We start from the raw sequence: 16,920 nt of genomic DNA on the forward strand, positions 1-16,920 counted from the left end.
GATTCTATTACGGACCTGATGCAAATCAGCTTGTAACCCTGTTGCCTGAGGACAGATCCTAAAGTTGCTAATGTCTATTTTAGAGCGAGGTTGACGGCCATGCAGCAAAAAAGCTGGTGAAAGACTTGTCACCGCATGTGGAGTGACTCTGTATGAACTTAATAACTCTGTGATGCTTTTTGCTGGCTCTTTCCCTTCTAGTCTAGCTACCTGTGAATGTTTCTTCCGAACCCTATTCAGGCGCTCTATTTGACAGTTGGACTGGAGATAATTTGACGAGAACACGTCACGAATGCCTTTTTCCTTAAGATAGTTCTCAAACTGCTGTGACACAAACTGTGGACCATTGTCGGTAACTAATACCTCTGGTTGCCCTTCGCGTTTAAATGACCAGTCCAACAGCTTAATAACGTCCTCTACTGATATTGTATTCGTTCCAAGAACTTAGAGCCACTGAGTATAGTAATCCACCAATGTTACGAGATACCTTGAAAAAGACAATCTAATGGGCCGACAATATTCATACCCAATTTTTTCCATGACCCGTCTGGCCATTCGAATGGCTTCAGCGGCACCACACGAGGCTTGGCAGACTTATCTGCCAACTGACAGATATGACAATGTTTTACATATTCCTCTACAGAATGATACATTTGCGGCCACCAATATCTCTCACGGAGGAGTTGTTTAGTGCGTACTATTCCTTGATGATATACATGTGCCAACTGCATGAGGACATTCGGAATGACTACACGGTAACCACGCATAAGTAACCTGTCTATAAAGGAGAGAGAATTTTTAACATGAAAATATGCCATAAACTCCATCATTTGGTTTCTTTGATGGCCAACCCTTGGATACTTGCTCACACACTTTCTGTAATGTCTCATCCGTACTCGTTGCAGGCTGCACAGTTTCGTTATCGACTACTGATGTCACTAAGGATACTATTTCTTCCTCCTGACTAAGTGCTAGACTGCTCTGTAATGGTAGTCTAGACAAGGCATCGGCCACCACGTTTTCTGAGCCCTTATAATACTCTACATCAAAGCTGTAGTATAACAGTCTAGCTGACGACCTTGAAATTCTTAACGGTCGATTACCGGCATCTCCTGCTGCTAACAAAGCAACTACAGCTTGATAGTCAGTTCTAAGAGTGAAACGCCTACCCCAAATGTAAATGTGCCACTTTTCACATGCGAACAGGCACGCAAGTGCTTCGCGTTCGCCCATAGAATATTTCCTTTCAGTTTCTGATAGGGTTATCGACGCAAAGCTACGGTTGCAAGCTTCGGACCAAACCACTGCTGTAACACTGCTCCAATACGAACGTCAGATGCATCGGTTGTAACTACCACAGGTAGATCCGGATTAAACACCTTAATCACAGGCGAGCAAGTAAGACGGGTTGTTAACTGCATGAAACTGCGTTGAGCAACAAAATTTTCGGCCCTGTCTGAGCATAAGACGAAGTGGTTTGACTATATTTGCATAGTGGTTCGACTATATCTGAGTGGGCTTGGCAGCAACGCCTCGATGGCCATCGCTTACACGCCTCGCCTGTGTCTTGTGCATACGCTCAACATGGCCTCTCTCTTCGCCTGTTTTGCTGGTCAACCGTGTGCGGCTGGCGAGAGTGTGGTGCTGCCGTCTTTGGAAATGTCACGCAGCGTCGACACACCCGCCACGGACCAGGCCATTTCGCTGTTCCAAGATTCCGCACCCTTCACCAGTCGTCACGACAACGCGACGAGCGTAATCGAGCCGCCTTATCAACTTTTTGTGCACCGTCCGCCAGCTCGTGGCACCCAGCTGATCCTGACGTCACCGACCAGCGCTAAAACGTCTTGCACCGACCGCGCACGCACCAGTGGGCTTGGCAGCAACGCTTCGATGGCCAACGCTTACACGCCCCGCCTGTTTCTTGTGCAGATGTTCAACATGGCCTATCTCTTCGCCTGTTTTGCTGGTCAACCGAGTGCTGCTGGCGAAAGTGTGGTGCTGCCCTCTTTGGATATGCCACGCAGCGTCGACAGACCGGCCACGGACCAGGTCATTTCACAGTTCCCGGATTCCGCACCCTTCAACAGTCATCACGACAATGCGATGAGCGTAATCAAGCCACCTTATCAACTTTTTGCGCACCGTCCACCAGCTCGTGGCACCCAGCTGATCCTGACACTGTGTCCTGACGTCACCGACTAGCGCAAAAAGTCTTGCATCAACCGCACGCACCAGTGGGCTTGGCAGCAACGCTTCGATGGCCAACGCTTATACACCCCCGCCTGTTTCTTGTGCAGGTAAACAATCGCTATTCCTTGTATGCATCGCGTACTCGTTATATGGCATTGATTTTGCTGCCAAGTCCCACTTGTTGTGCGAGAATTGCCTATGAATATGCGTCTGTTGTCTTAGAACCGTAGCTTTTAGCTGGTGACATTGAGGAAAACCCTGGTCCTCCTACCCGTTCGTCTCCTTCGAAACAACCTCCGACATTTTACAAGCCTAGCGAGATCTCATAACAGGTAAAGCTGCGCTTTTCACCGAGATAAAGTCTCTCCGTACCAAACTGGCACAACATGACGAAACGCTCGATGCTATCGCTGAAAGACTTGGAAAAATTGAGATAGACTGCGCATCCCTCCTATCCCTAGAACGATATTAAGGAAGTACAGGCGATCGCGACGCAGAACTCGCGTGAAATTGCTAGTCTTACAGCTAGAGTAAATAATTCTGAAGATCGCGCCCGCACATCCAATCTTGTATTCTTTGGTCTGAAGGACAGTGCTAATGAAACATGACCTCAGTCAGAACAATGAGCAATTGACGTATGCAGTGAAAACCTTGGCGTTCCTGTTAGCACCAAAAGGCATTGAAAGGGCTCACAGAATAGGCCGTTTCAACCCTGCCAAGACCACACCCATAAACGTACGCCTTGCAAGTTGGAAAGACAAAGATCATGTACTAACATGCTTCAATAACCTCCGAGGGTATCCATACACTATCAGCAGAGACTTTTCACCGGGCACACGCCTCACACGAAGCAAATTGGCCGAGTTTGCCAAAGCAAAAAAAAAAACAAACCGATAAAACTTTGTTACAACAAGCTAGTCGTCGATGGCATCATGTACGTGTACGACGAAATCTCGGAAAGCGTCATCCCGCAACCATCGTAGCTCTTAACCGTCGCGTAACCATCGTAACCATCGCGACCATCCCGCAACCATCCCGCGACCTTCGAAGCGTCATCCCGCGACCATCGTAGTTCACGTCACGATCTGCAGTGTTCCGAGCACGTTTCGGAATCACGGGGCTCTTGCACTCCCTTACGTTCTGCTGCTAACACTTTTCCCGTTCAACTCATTTACACCAGTGTAAGAATTCTCATACCTAAACGAGACCAATTACTACAAATAATAGAAACTTCCGAAAGTGATTTCGTCGTACTAACTAAAACTTGGTTGAATGAGTCAACTTCTGATGCTGAGATGCATTTCCGTGGTTTTGATGTCTTTCTTTTCCTGGTTTTGATATCTTTCGTTGTGACCGCATCAGTAGGCGGGGAGGTGGTGTGCTCATTGCGGCTCACTGCAGGTTGTTATGTAATGTTATAGAAATTTCCAGTAACTTATAAGTACTGTTTGTATCCTGCAAAGCACTTTATCCCCCCGCCATTATCGGTGTGTGCTACCCCCAGGCGGAAATGTTGTAGGCCCGTGTACTCAGATTTGGGTGCACGTTAAAGAACCCCTGGTTGTCGAAATTTCCGGAGCCCTCCACTACGGCGTCTCTCATAATCATGTAGTGGTTTTGGGACGTCAAACCCCCACAAATCAATCAATCGGTGTGCGCTACCCCCCACCTGACGCAGACCGGTCGTTTGTTGCTGAATATCATGTTTTGAATTCACTTTGTGGCTCTTATCCCAATGTCCCAGTTACACTACTTGGAGACTTCAACTTTCCCGGAATAACCTGGTCTGATTTGTTGTTAACTTTGTCCAAATGTAGCGCGAAAATTGATTTTGTTAATTCCTGCCTAACTTTCGAACTTTCACAGCTCGTTTACATCCCTACGAGAGAAACTGCTCAGTCATCAAGTATCCTCAACCTTTTGCTAACATCGCACTCAGAAACTGTTTTATCCGTCTCGTACCTGGCTGGGCTGAATGACCATGCTATAATAAATGCTACACTACAGTTTAACTTCCCAAGATCGAAAAGCGTAAAGACAAAACTAACACTTTACTATAAAGGCAACTACGTGGCCATTAAAGAGGAACTCGCAGCATTCTATAGCTGGTTTTGTGAAGACTTTTCACAACGCAGAGTCAAAACAAACTGGTGTCTTTTCAAAAATAAATTGCACGATCTCATTCGTTCTTACATCCCCCCGTGATGGTAACAGAGCGACCACAGACACCATAGTTTAGTGTGGCACTAAAGCCCCTAAAAAATAAAAAGAAGCGGCATTACCGGTCTGCTAAAGTATCAAACACAGTGCAAGCGTGGGAAAAGTACTGCGTCACTGAAAAACTGTTCGATTCACTTCTCGCGAAATCCAAATGCAACTTCTTTGCTTCAACGTTACCAAACATGCTAAACACTAACCCCAAGCAGTTCTGGAAATTCATCAACCCAAGTGCATCTAAAATGTTATCTCTCTGTGACGAAAATGATCAACTACTTCCACTACATGATACCGCACGCGTGTTGAACAGCGTTTTTTGCTCGGTATTCACCGAAGAGCCTGATAGCGAATTGCCCTACTTGTCCCCGATTGAACATCAGGTAATGCAGGAAATCACCTTTGAGACTGCTGGTATCGCTGTCTTAATCGACAGCCTGAAGATGGCATCATCAGCTGGCATAGACGGCATCAACACCAAAATACTAAAAAGTACAAAGCAAATCACCAGTGTCATCCTCTTTTGCATATTTCGGCAATCGCTTTCACTAGTACCCTACCACATGACCGGAAGGTGGGAAAGGTCGTCCTAGTGCCCCAAAAAGGTAACCCAGCGTCACTGAGAAAATATCGTCCCATCTCACTAACGAGTGTACGCTCCAAACTAATGGAGCACATTCTTTATTCGCATACTGCGAAGTTTCTTAGCTCTGTTAATTTATTTCATCCCAGTCAGCCTGGCTTCCAGAAGGGCCTTTCCTGTGACACTCAACTGGCTCTCTTCATTAATGACATCAGTTCTAGCCTTGATACTAACACTCCCTTTTACACACTTATTCTGACTTTGAAAAAGCCTTTGATAAAGTACCCCATAACCACCTTCCTAAAGCTGTCTAGCCTAAACCTTCACCATTTTGTTTTTCACTGGATACGTGATTATCTGTGTAACCGTCAGCAATTTATCAACGTTAACAAACGTTCCTCTTCTCTCACACCTGTTACATCTGGGGTTCATCGGGAAATGGTCCTAGGACGACTGCTCTTTCTCATATACGTTAACGATCTTCCAACTAACATTTCTTCCGGGATACGATTGTTTGCAGGCGACTGCGTGCTATACCACCCTGTTAACAATAATAACGATGTTTTGTCCCTGCAATCTGACCTAAGTCTAATTGAAGATTGGTGCCGCAAGTGGCTTATGCCATTAAACGCATCAAAAACCTCCCTTCTCACTTTTCATCGAAAGAAGTCATATTCGGCTCACGAATATATAATAAGTGGTTCTTTATTATTCCCTGTTAACACCTACAAGTACTTAGGAATTAACCTCACTTCTGACCTATCATGGCACACCCACCTAACCAGCATAACAAATTCTACTAATCCCGTTCTTGGTTTCCTGTGGCGTAATATTCGATTAGCTCCCCCCTCAGTCAAACTTCTAACGTACTGCTGCTTAGTAAGGCCGAAGCTCGAACATGCATGACCCATACCACCATAATCACATTAACATGCTTGAACCAGTACAGAATTGTGCCGCAAGTTTCATTTTTCGGACTATTCCTACAACTCTAGCTCATCGAAACTCAAATCCCCAGCCAACCTTCCCAGCCTTGTAACACGCCGTCGAGTCACCCGCCTTTCTCTTTTTTATAAGTTCTTTCACAAGTCACCCCAAGCCGATCTCATTGCTCCCGCACACCGCCACTCAAGCCGGACCAACAACGAAAAGACCGTATACCCCCCTCAAGCCCACACTGTCTCCCATGCCTCCTCATTCTTCAACCAGACATCAAGGGACTGGAATGACCTTCCCACCAAGGTAGTGCTTCATTCCGACCAAGCCATCTTGAAACGCATCATAAAAGAGCTGTTTTTGTAGATATGCCCACCCCTCATGTAAAACTTCTTCCTTTAGGGGCCTTTGAGGTATCATAATTAAATAATGAATATAAATAGTGATCGATGAACTTGGCACAATAGCCTGTCAGCCCCAAAAATTAGCGCAACGACTTAATGTCTGTAGGAGTTGGAGCATTCACCATAGCCTTCACTTTACTGTCTAAAGGTGAAAGGCCTTCGGCTGAAATGTTGTGTCCCAAGAAACTGAGCTTGATGAAAAAAAAACATTTATTGTTTAACCTCAACTGTTTGCTATACAAGTCAAAACTGCAATGAGGCTCGCATCATGCTCCGACTGAGTTTTCCCCCACACATCATCAATATATAATCAAGATAGCAATCTACAGTTTTGCAATTCTTTAAGACCTGTGACATCATTTTTTGAAAAACTGCAGGCGCAGGCGCCAGACCAAAGTACGCACGCCTAAACCTGAACAAACCATCATGTGTTATGAACGTCGTAAAATGTCTACTGCTCTCTTCCAACAACAATTGATGATACGCAGACGCTAAGTCTGACTTGGAAAAATAAATATCGCCATGAAACATTTGTAGTAACTCTTCAACGTGCGGTAAAGGATACCCATCGATGACAATTGCCTTATTGGGTTCTCGGAGATCCACACACAGCCGGATGCTCCCATTCTTCTTGCGGATGACGACAAGCGGCGACACCCACTCCGACGATCTACACGTTCGATGACATCACAGTCCTCGAGTCGTCGTAGCTCGGTAGACACCTGGTCCGGAAGAGCTAGAGGCAACCGTCGAAACTTGGATGCAACCGGAGTCACATCTGGTCGCCGTTGAATTCGATGAGTGAAGCCTTGGACGACACCCAACTCGTTGCTGAAGAGATGCTCGAAGCCGGAAGGCACGTTGGAGGGACACTGCTCTGCACATGATGCTAGACACGTTAAGGTCGCGCTGTCGATCGGGATGCCCAGTCGCTGGATGGCATCAAGCCTCAAGAGCTTTGTGCCTTTGTCGGTGACGTAAAAAACAATGATGCAGGACCGCTGTAACACCGTCACTGGAACTTGAAAAGAGCCGATGACTCCGATGCTCTGTTTTGAGAAATTCTGCAGGTCTACGACAGCCTCGGACAGGACATGTTTGCTGAAATGACACTGGAAGTCTTCGACAGTCATCAAAAGTAGAGACGCTCCAGTATCCACTAACAGTTGCATATTGACACCACCTACCACCGCGTAGACTACTAACTCTCTTTTGGATGCAACGCCAACTGTAAACACTTCCGACGCAGGAAGATACGAAAATACCATTGCCGAACTTGACGCTTGTTTATTAGCCTGGCTTTCCGGTACGACGCTGACGACTTACCCGGCAGACACGTTCTGAATCTGGTCTGTCTTGCGACACATTTTCCTGAAATCCGACAACGCCGATTCTTTGCTGGACAATTTTGGAAAAACGAACAACATCTGCTTCCGCATCGGCCACGCGCTTGATGTGGTAAGTCACCACGAGACTTTTCATTCTGAACTGCAGTCCGGGACTCCGCCAATGACTGTGGTGGAAAGTAATCATTTCTCCTTTCCGGAACTTCTGTGACGTCACGTCCTTCCGGATACGTTCCGGTAACGTCACGTCTTCCCCAGTTGCTTGGGTCATTATTGCCATTCTTGTTTTTCGCGCCGCCATCTTGCGCGTCATGTCCGATCAGTTTCAGGTTGACCCGAACCACACGCTCGAATAGCCATGGACAACGCTTCTAAAGTCCGCTCGATTTCTTCGGCCTTCTCTAGTGACAACTCTTCCCCATGCGCAAGCAATTTCTCTCTAACCCACGGGTTAGAGGTACCGCGAATGATTTGGTCGCGGACGCGTTCCGTGTACGTCACGCCAAATTTAAATCGCTCGGCCTTTTTTTTTAGAACCGTCACATATTCCAAGAAATTTTCCCCGGGCAGTTGCCGCCGACTTGTGAATTCGTGACGTTCTACCAATGGCTTGAGAGACACGGCAAACAGCCGATCGAGTTATTCCACGGGCGTTTGTAATTTCAGTCCGGCGGTAAAACGATGAATCGCTTTTAGACGCTGACGCGGGTGCCTCGTCGCTTAGCGTAATCGACACCGCATTTGCCTGAGTGTTTTGGGCTTCCTCTTGTTATGCTGCCGCAAAATATCTTTCTGTCCCTCCCTTCCTAGTAGGCTAACCAATTCCGATGCGCGTCGCACCAGCCACTGCCACCGGTCGCTTCGAGATGGGCCTGAAACATTTTTTTTCTGATCGGGTCATGAAATCGGGGGTGGCCCCGGCAGTTCAAGGAATATAGGCAGGCGTTCGAAAAGAGCCATGCTGATAGGAGAGGCAAGGGAGTCGCAGAACGGAACGAGGGCAAAGGCCTAAATCGAAATGCCTGCACACAAAGAGTGTTCAAGGCTTAGCACTTCTCGTGGACGCTAGAGGTGTCAGTCCAAGCAGAACGCAAAACGGACAGTACGAAAACTCACTCACGGTTCTTGATGGTTGCGGAGAACAAATCCAGCTCTCGTCGCCATGTTGTTGTGTCGGCAGGTGGCGTCCGAACGACGGCAAGGGGCCCCGACGACTGGACGCGGAACTCGGCGCACGCCAGCAATCGGCCCACCGACACGAGTTAGTCAACCGAACTCCACGGAAGGCCAACGACGACTCCACTGACCAGCAGCCGTTTATTAAAACCACACCACGAAGCGACCCGTATACATGTAATTGGCTGCTGACAATGACGTGTGCCGGTCTGCGATGACATCTATATGCTGATGCTGATGACCTCAGATGAATGGCTCTCACCCACAGAGGTGGATGGGCAAAGAACCGGGTGGCAGGATACTTAAATGAAACTAAAACAAAATTAAAGTCAATTTGAAAAATTAGTTTAGAGATAATACTACCAATAAACAAAAATGTTTGCTGAGCAAGCGGTCAAACCACCTTTTGTTTTTGGCAGGCATCGCTATGAGTTATAAGCTAAAGATCTGGAAAGGTTAGGGTTCACTAGCACGGTAATCTTTTAGTTGAATTGATGTAATCAAACACAGTGGAGCATATATACCTGTGGCAGTAACCAAATGAAGGGCTGCCAAGTGATAAAAATACTGGTAGATTTACTTGCATTCCTAGCTTTTGTAATGGGGCTACTAAAAATCTTTTTCTCTGATAAGAGTAACGATGACAGAATAAAAATAGGTGTTCAATTGTTTCAATTTCATTGCAAAAAATGAACAGCGAGGACACCTTGAGTCGAGCTTTGCTAAGGTAATAATTTAGTTGCGGAACTCCAGAGCACAATCTGGTATAAGTGACCTCTATCTGGCGAGATACACACCACTGTTTATTCTAGCAATACCTCAAATGCTCGAAATCTTTAAATTTATCCAAATTACCTACTCCCCATTGCAGACAAGCGTTTCGGAACCTTAGCGCTGTCACGTAAGCCATATCTGGCAAAACTGGGATGGTGGGCCCACTCAGGGATACTGCTGCTAAAGAGTCCGCCATTTCGTTCAAATATAACCCGTGGTGGCCCGGTACCCATAGCAAATGCATTTTTTTAACGTTATTCGGTACTAATTGCCCAAACGTATTCAGCAGCCCTGCATTTGCTGCCGCAGTAAGAGCGTTACACACTGATAACAAATCTGTCATCACAACTGCTAATGATTCGCTTGAGGGCGATTTGCGTAGGGCAAGAACAATAGCCAATAATTCTGCAATGAATACAGGGGTATATTCTGGGAGCCGAATCATAAAGGATCACTCCAAAGAAGGAGAGAAGATGCCAATCCCAGTCTTTCTTTTGACACAGATGCATCAGTCGCAATGGTATTGCTTATCTTTGGGTGAGCTAGATAATTTGCTAACTGGCCATTTAAGAATCTATGGGCCCATTGTTTCGCGTTATGAGAAAATATATAATCAAATTGTATGCTAAGCATTGACTTCAGGTTGCGTATTGCACCAATATGTTTAACTTTTACATTCAGTTGCTGTAGTAGCACTTGTGCAAATATTATTTGTAGGGTGAGTAGTCGAGACCAATGTGTTTCGAAAAATAAAGCTGGTTCTTGAATGAAAACGTAAAATGAGAGTCTTTGGTGTGAACTGTATATCTTTCAGAATGCTTGCTCAGTAACAATTTTAAACCCATTTAGCAGAAAAGGTAGGCGAGCTTCCATATACAACACGTTATTTGCAACAAATTATGGTAGACCCAGACACAAACGCAACGCTTCTCTTTCAGCAGTATTAGATGTCTCATTTTATGAGCTTCACTGCCAGAAAATAATACACATCCGAAGTCCATGATATATATATATATATATATTGTGAGAATTCGTTGTACGTCATCTTCCTCATCTATCAATAACCATCATCAGTCTTCGGCCCGTTCCTCTTCATGATCGGTGCCATCTTGCTGTTGCTTCAATAAAGCGTAAGCTGCACCGTTGTATTTCAAGTGGTGGAAGGTGCTTCCCGATCTCTTCGACCTCTCTCCATCCAAAGCCAGCTTCTGGAGCTCCGTTCGGGACGTCGCTTGCGCCAGCAGAGCACCATGGCCCAAGAGCAAACCCAACCGAACCACCCGCCGGCGCAACCACCAGCCGCCAACCCTAGCCCGGTCAACAACCCCCCTCGGGAGCCTCCAATCTTCTCCGGTCTGCCTGGCGAAGATGTCGAAGACTGGCTCGACAACTATGACCGCGTAGGTGTCTACAACAACTGGAACGAGGCATCGAAATTGGGACGCGTCCAGTTTTACGTCTCTCAGGTTGCCAAGACGTGGTTCCTGAACCATGAGAGCGACTTCCGCGATTGGCGATTCCGCGAGCGACTTCAGCTGCCCCGTTGTATTTCAATATATATATATTGTACCAAAGCATAGTGGCGCCAGCTCTGTGCCAGCGTGAAAGAAGACGTTGACGTCCGTGTGTGGCTCGTGCTTGCCGGGTTCCTGCCTGTACCAGCTTGTTGCGGCTAACGTTTCTGGAATAATAACCTGTGTTTTTACGCAACCTTGCTCGTTGCATTTGGTGGAAACGTGCTGGGTAACGTCCTGGAGCTCCGCAGCCGTAAGCTACCATCTCAGTCCACGATGACCGAGCGCGTCGATCCCCCACAAGGCTCTTCCACGCTGCCACCCGTCATGTGTTCTGGTGTACTTCGTCTGCGTGACCCACCAGTATACAACGGCACTGAAGATCAAGATGTCGAGGACTGGCTGGCAGAGTACGAGCATGCCAGCGCGATTAACAAGTGGGATGACCCTGCGAAGCTGATTCACGTCATATTCTACTTGACGGATTTGGCCAACCTATGGTTCACCAACCACCAAGCCGACATCCCCACCTGGTCGGTTTTCAAAGAGGCCGTCACCTCGTTTTTCGGTCGTCCAGCCATGCGTAAGCTTCGCGCTGAACTGGGACTGCGGGGACGATTTCAGCGAAATGGTGAGAGCTTCACAAGCTACATTGAGGATGTGATCAGCCTCTGTAGGCGAGTTGATGACAGGATGACGGAGGCTGACAGAATAAAGAACATAATGAAAGGCATTGATGACGACGCTTTTCATATGCTTGTGGCCAAAGACCCACAGACCGTCACGGCCTTGATTCAGTTATGTCAAAGTTTCGATGAGCTGCGCAAGCAACGAGTTTCTACACGTCGCGCTAATACGCAGACAGCTGATATTTCGGCCTTGGAGTGCGAAAGCAGTAGCCCCGACTACAGCGTGTTAATGCCTCAAATTCAACAGTACATCCGGGAGGAAGTTGCTCGACAGCTCTCTCTTGTCGCCACCATCAACGAGACCCCCACAACACTGGACCACTCACTTCGCCGTGCTATTCAGACGCAAGTTGCCGAGGCTCTCCCTTCGCCCACATCCCCAATATCAGTGGCTGCACCGCTGACTTATGCAGAAGCCGTCCGCCGACCTTCTGCCCAACCGCCGCTCCCTTCATACAGTCCAGCCACCAACTACTACAGGTCACCAGTTTCAGTTTATCCGGTAAATCGGCCCATTCCACCACCTCGAGCACCTGCCAACTCTTGGCGTACTCCGGATAACCGGCCCATTAGCTACAACTGTGGTATTCCAGGACATGTCGCGCGCTACTGTCGTCACCGTGGATTCTATTTTAATGATATGCAGCATTCCGGCAACATACCTCGGCCATCAGAATCGCATGTGACACCTGATTCGCATGACCCCCGCTCACGTCGACCAGACTTCAGCCGACGTCGATCTCCTTCACCCCGTCTTCGGTCTCCTTCCCCCATGCTTCGCCGTTCCAACCACGCCCAGGAGGAAAACTGACAGTCGCAGTTCCTGAGGCAAGAGCTGCGCCACCGACGAAATTTCCAAGGCCTCATCTATCGCCCCCTAACGAGATTGCCGTGTTTGTGGACGGTTTCGCCACAACTGCTCTTGTCGACACAGGTGCCGCTATTTGTATAATCAGTGAAGTGTTATGCCGCAAACTGAACAAAGTGACGACTCCACTGGTTGAAATTTCTTTACGCACGGCGAGTTCGCAACACGTCCAACCTTCTGCCACATGCACTGCTCGTGTTGTGATTCAAGGAGTGCTTTACATCGTAGAATTTGTCGTCCTTCCGCATGCGTCTCATGAAATCATCCTGGGATGGAACTTTCTTTCCGCTAATCATGCGGTTGTCGACTGCGCTCGTGCTCAACTCGTTTTGTTTCCATTCAGCACGACATTCATAGATCTCCCTCGCTCACCCAAAAAGGTGATCGTCGCCGCTGACGTCGTCATTTCTGCTTTTTCGGTCACCGCGGTATCTCTTTTGTGCAACTCCGTTTCCGATTCAACTTCCCTATTTATGCCGTCACAAGAATGCGCTCGTCGCCGGAACCTTGTCGTCCCGTTTGCCGTCATAACACTTGCCGATGGCTCCAGTGCCGTGTACGTGTGCAATCCGTTCCCTTGTCCCGCTACCTTATTGCATGGCGAATGCATTGGGAGTCTTGACACTTATGATGACATCTTTCCTTTCGATGCCCGTTCTGATACGACACCGATGTCCGTGGATGCTGTCACAGCTGGCACCGCGCCCTCACTACCTGACGAAGACGTTCTGTTGCGCAGCGTAGACACCGGCCTTAAGCAAGACCAGCGCAATCAGCTCATTCAACTACTTAACCGTTTCCGCGCCTCCTTCGATCACGGACAACCTCCCTTGGGACGCACGTCAGTTGTCGCTCACCATATCGACACCGGTCATCATACTCCACTTCGTCAGCGCCCCTACCGCGTCTCGCAGGCCGAGCGTGACGTCATCACTCAACACGTCGACGAGATGCTGCAACGTGGTGTTATTCAGCACTCACACAGTCCTTGGGCTTCGCCAGTGGTCCTCGTGCGAAAAAAGGATGGCTCCAACAGGTTTTGCGTGGATTATCGTCGACTAAACAACATCACACGCAAGGATGTTTATCCCCTGCCACGCATTGATGACGCCTTGGATTGCCTTCAACGTGCGGAGTTTTTCTCTTCACTGGATCTGCGCTCTGGATATTGGCAAGTACCAATGGCTGAACCAGACCGTCCAAAAACGGCGTTTGTGACCCCTGACGGCTTATATGAATTTAATGTAATGCCCTTCGGTCTTTGCAATGCGCCTGCGACTTTTGAAAGAATGATGGACAGTGTCCTCAGGGGACTTAAATGGCACATCTGTCTTTGCTATTTAGACGACATAGTTGTATTCTCGGCGAATTTCGAAACTCATCTTTCCCGTCTGGAACAAGTTCTCCAGTGCCTTACGGCAGCCGGGTTGCAACTTAACTTCAAGAAATGTCGCTTTGGCGCCCGCAAACTCACAATTCTCGGCCACGTCGTTTCAAAAGAAGGAATATCGCCAGATCCTACCAAACTGCGTGCCGTTGCCGAGTACCCCAAGCCTACTACCCTAAAGGAGCTTCGTAGTTTCATAGGCTTGTGTTCCTATTTTCGGCGTTTCATTCGCAATTTTGCCTCTATAATTGCCCCTCTGACTCAGCTTCTCTCCCGTAGCACGGACCTCTCTGGCTGGAATTCCCACTGCGATGAGGCATTCACGGCGCTACGCCGGCTACTCATCTCTCCGCCAGTTCTCCGCCACTTCGATCCCAATGCACCCACTGAAATTCACACGGATGCAAGCGGTGTCGGCCTCGGTGCCATTCTCGCTCAACGCAAGGATGGCTGCGACGAGTACGTTGTCGCCTATGCCAGCCGTACACTAACGAAGGCAGAGTCCAACTATTCCGTCACGGAAAAGGAGTGCTTGGCTATCATTTGGGCTATAAGAAAATTTCGCACCTACCTTTACGGACGCCAGTTTGATGTTGTCACGGATCACCATGCCTTATGCTGGTTAGCGTCCATGAAAGATCCTACTGGCCGCCTCGCTCGTTGGGCTTTACGCCTTCAGGAATACAATATCCGTGTTGTTTATCGCTCAGGACGCAGACATTCAGACGCCGATGCACTATCCCGTTCTCCACTGCCTCCTGACCTTGCCTGCTTATCAACTGCCATTTGCGATTCGTCATCGTTGAGCATCACTGACATGCCATCCGAACAGCGCAAGGATCCCTGGATCAATTCTTTGCTCGACGTCCTCTCTCACAGTTCGTCAGAAACGACTTCACGCTCCCTCTCTCGTCAAGCAAGACACTTTGCTGTCCGTGAAGGCTTGTTGTATCGCCGCAATTACGTGACGGATGGCCGTAGGTGGCTCCTTGTCATCCCTCGTCATTTGCGTTCGGACATCTGCGCTGCCTTTCACGATGACCCCCAGTGTGGCCACGCTGGAGTATTTAAGACTTACTCTCGCCTTCGTCTAAGATACTACTGGCGCGGCATGTATCGGCACGTTCGCCAGTACGTTTGGTCATGCACCACGTGTCAACGACGCAAGACGCCTTCTCACAGCACTGCTGGCCCTTTGCAACCCTTAACCTGCCCAGCGAGACCATTCGACCGCGTCGGAATTGATATTTATGGTCCTCTACCCAACTCTCTTCGAGGCAACCGGTGGATTATCGTCGCCGTGGATCATTTAACACGCTACGCTGAAACATCTGCGCTGCCTGCTACCACTGTGAAAGACGTTGCGTCCTTTCTTCTTCACCATCTCATTTTGCGACACGGTGCACCTCGTGAATTACTCAGTGACCGTGGACGCGTGTTTCTTTCGAACGCCGTCGACGAGCTACTCAAGGAATGTCGCACTGTCCATAGGAAATCCTCGGCATACCATCCCCAAACCAATGGCATGACAGAACGCTTTAACTGTACCCTTGGAGATATGCTTGCCATGTACGCCTCTGACGACCACACTAATTGGGACCAAGTGCTCCCTTTTGTCATGTACGCGTACAACTCTGCGCCACAAACAACCACTGGCTTTTCTCCTTTCTTCCTTCTGTACGGACGTGAGCCATCATGCTCCATGGACACCATTCTCCCTTACAGGCCTGATGTTTCCGAAGCGACGCCTGTTTCCGAAGCAGCTGCTTATGCCGAAGAGTGTCGTCAACTCGCTCGCTCATTTACCGCACAAGACCAATGGCGCCAGAAAACTGACCACGATTCCTCTGCGTCTACTGTACACTATAACCCAGGAATGCTGGTTTGGCTCTGGGTCCCGTCTACCCCTCCCGGTCTTTCCCCGAAGCTTTCGTCGAAATACCATGGCGCCTACCGTGTGGTGCGGCAAACATCTCCTGTAAACTATGAAGTTGAGCCCATTGATCCACCCTCGGACCAACGCTGCCGTGGGCGTGAAACAGTACACGTATCACGCCTCAAACCGTGCTATGACCCCCTTGTCGTGTCCTTTCCCTAGGTCGCCAGGTTGGCTCCTTTCTGCGCGGGGAGTAATAGTACCGAAGCATAGTGGCGCCAGCTCTGTGCCAGCCTGAAAGAAGACGTTGACGTCCGTGTGTGGCTCGTGCTTGCCGGGTTCCTGCCTGTACCAGCTTGTTGCGGCTAACGTTTCTGGAATAATAACCTGTGTTTTTACGCAATCTTGCTCGTTGCAATATATATATATATATATATATATATATATGTTGTGGCGAACAGTGGGTCGTCCTCTTGAGCGCCTTCTAGTGGGTTGCCCTTTTTTAGCAAAAAGGAAGAGCAGCTCGTGCAGAGAGTCGGTACCCGCATTGAGTGTCGCTGTCAAGCATCGTCAAGTGTCCGCCAATAAACGTCTCAACAATTTGGTGGAGAGTGCTGTGCCCTTCTAACCTCTTCGGTTAGCATTCGATGCCCCTGGAGCTTTGATCCCGCACCGTGCCTTCTACCATGCACCAAGACGCCGCCCAGCAAACGCTTCCTCCTGCGCCGACGCCATGTTCCGGTGTCCTCCGCATCCGCGACCCTCCTATCTTCACCGGCGCGGATGGCACCAACGTCGAGGACTGGCTCGCTATGTACGAACGTGTCAGCGTCCCCAATCATTGGGACGAGGCAGGTAAACCCGGCAACCTGGTTTTCTACCTTGCGGGTGTGGCCGGCATGTGGTATAACAACCACGCATCCGATTTCCCCACTTGGTCCGCTTTCAAAACCGCCGTCG

The sequence above is a fragment of the Rhipicephalus microplus genome, chromosome 1 (assembly GCF_043290135.1).
Source record: "Rhipicephalus microplus isolate Deutch F79 chromosome 1, USDA_Rmic, whole genome shotgun sequence".
Classification (NCBI taxonomy): Eukaryota; Metazoa; Arthropoda; class Arachnida; order Ixodida; family Ixodidae; genus Rhipicephalus; species Rhipicephalus microplus.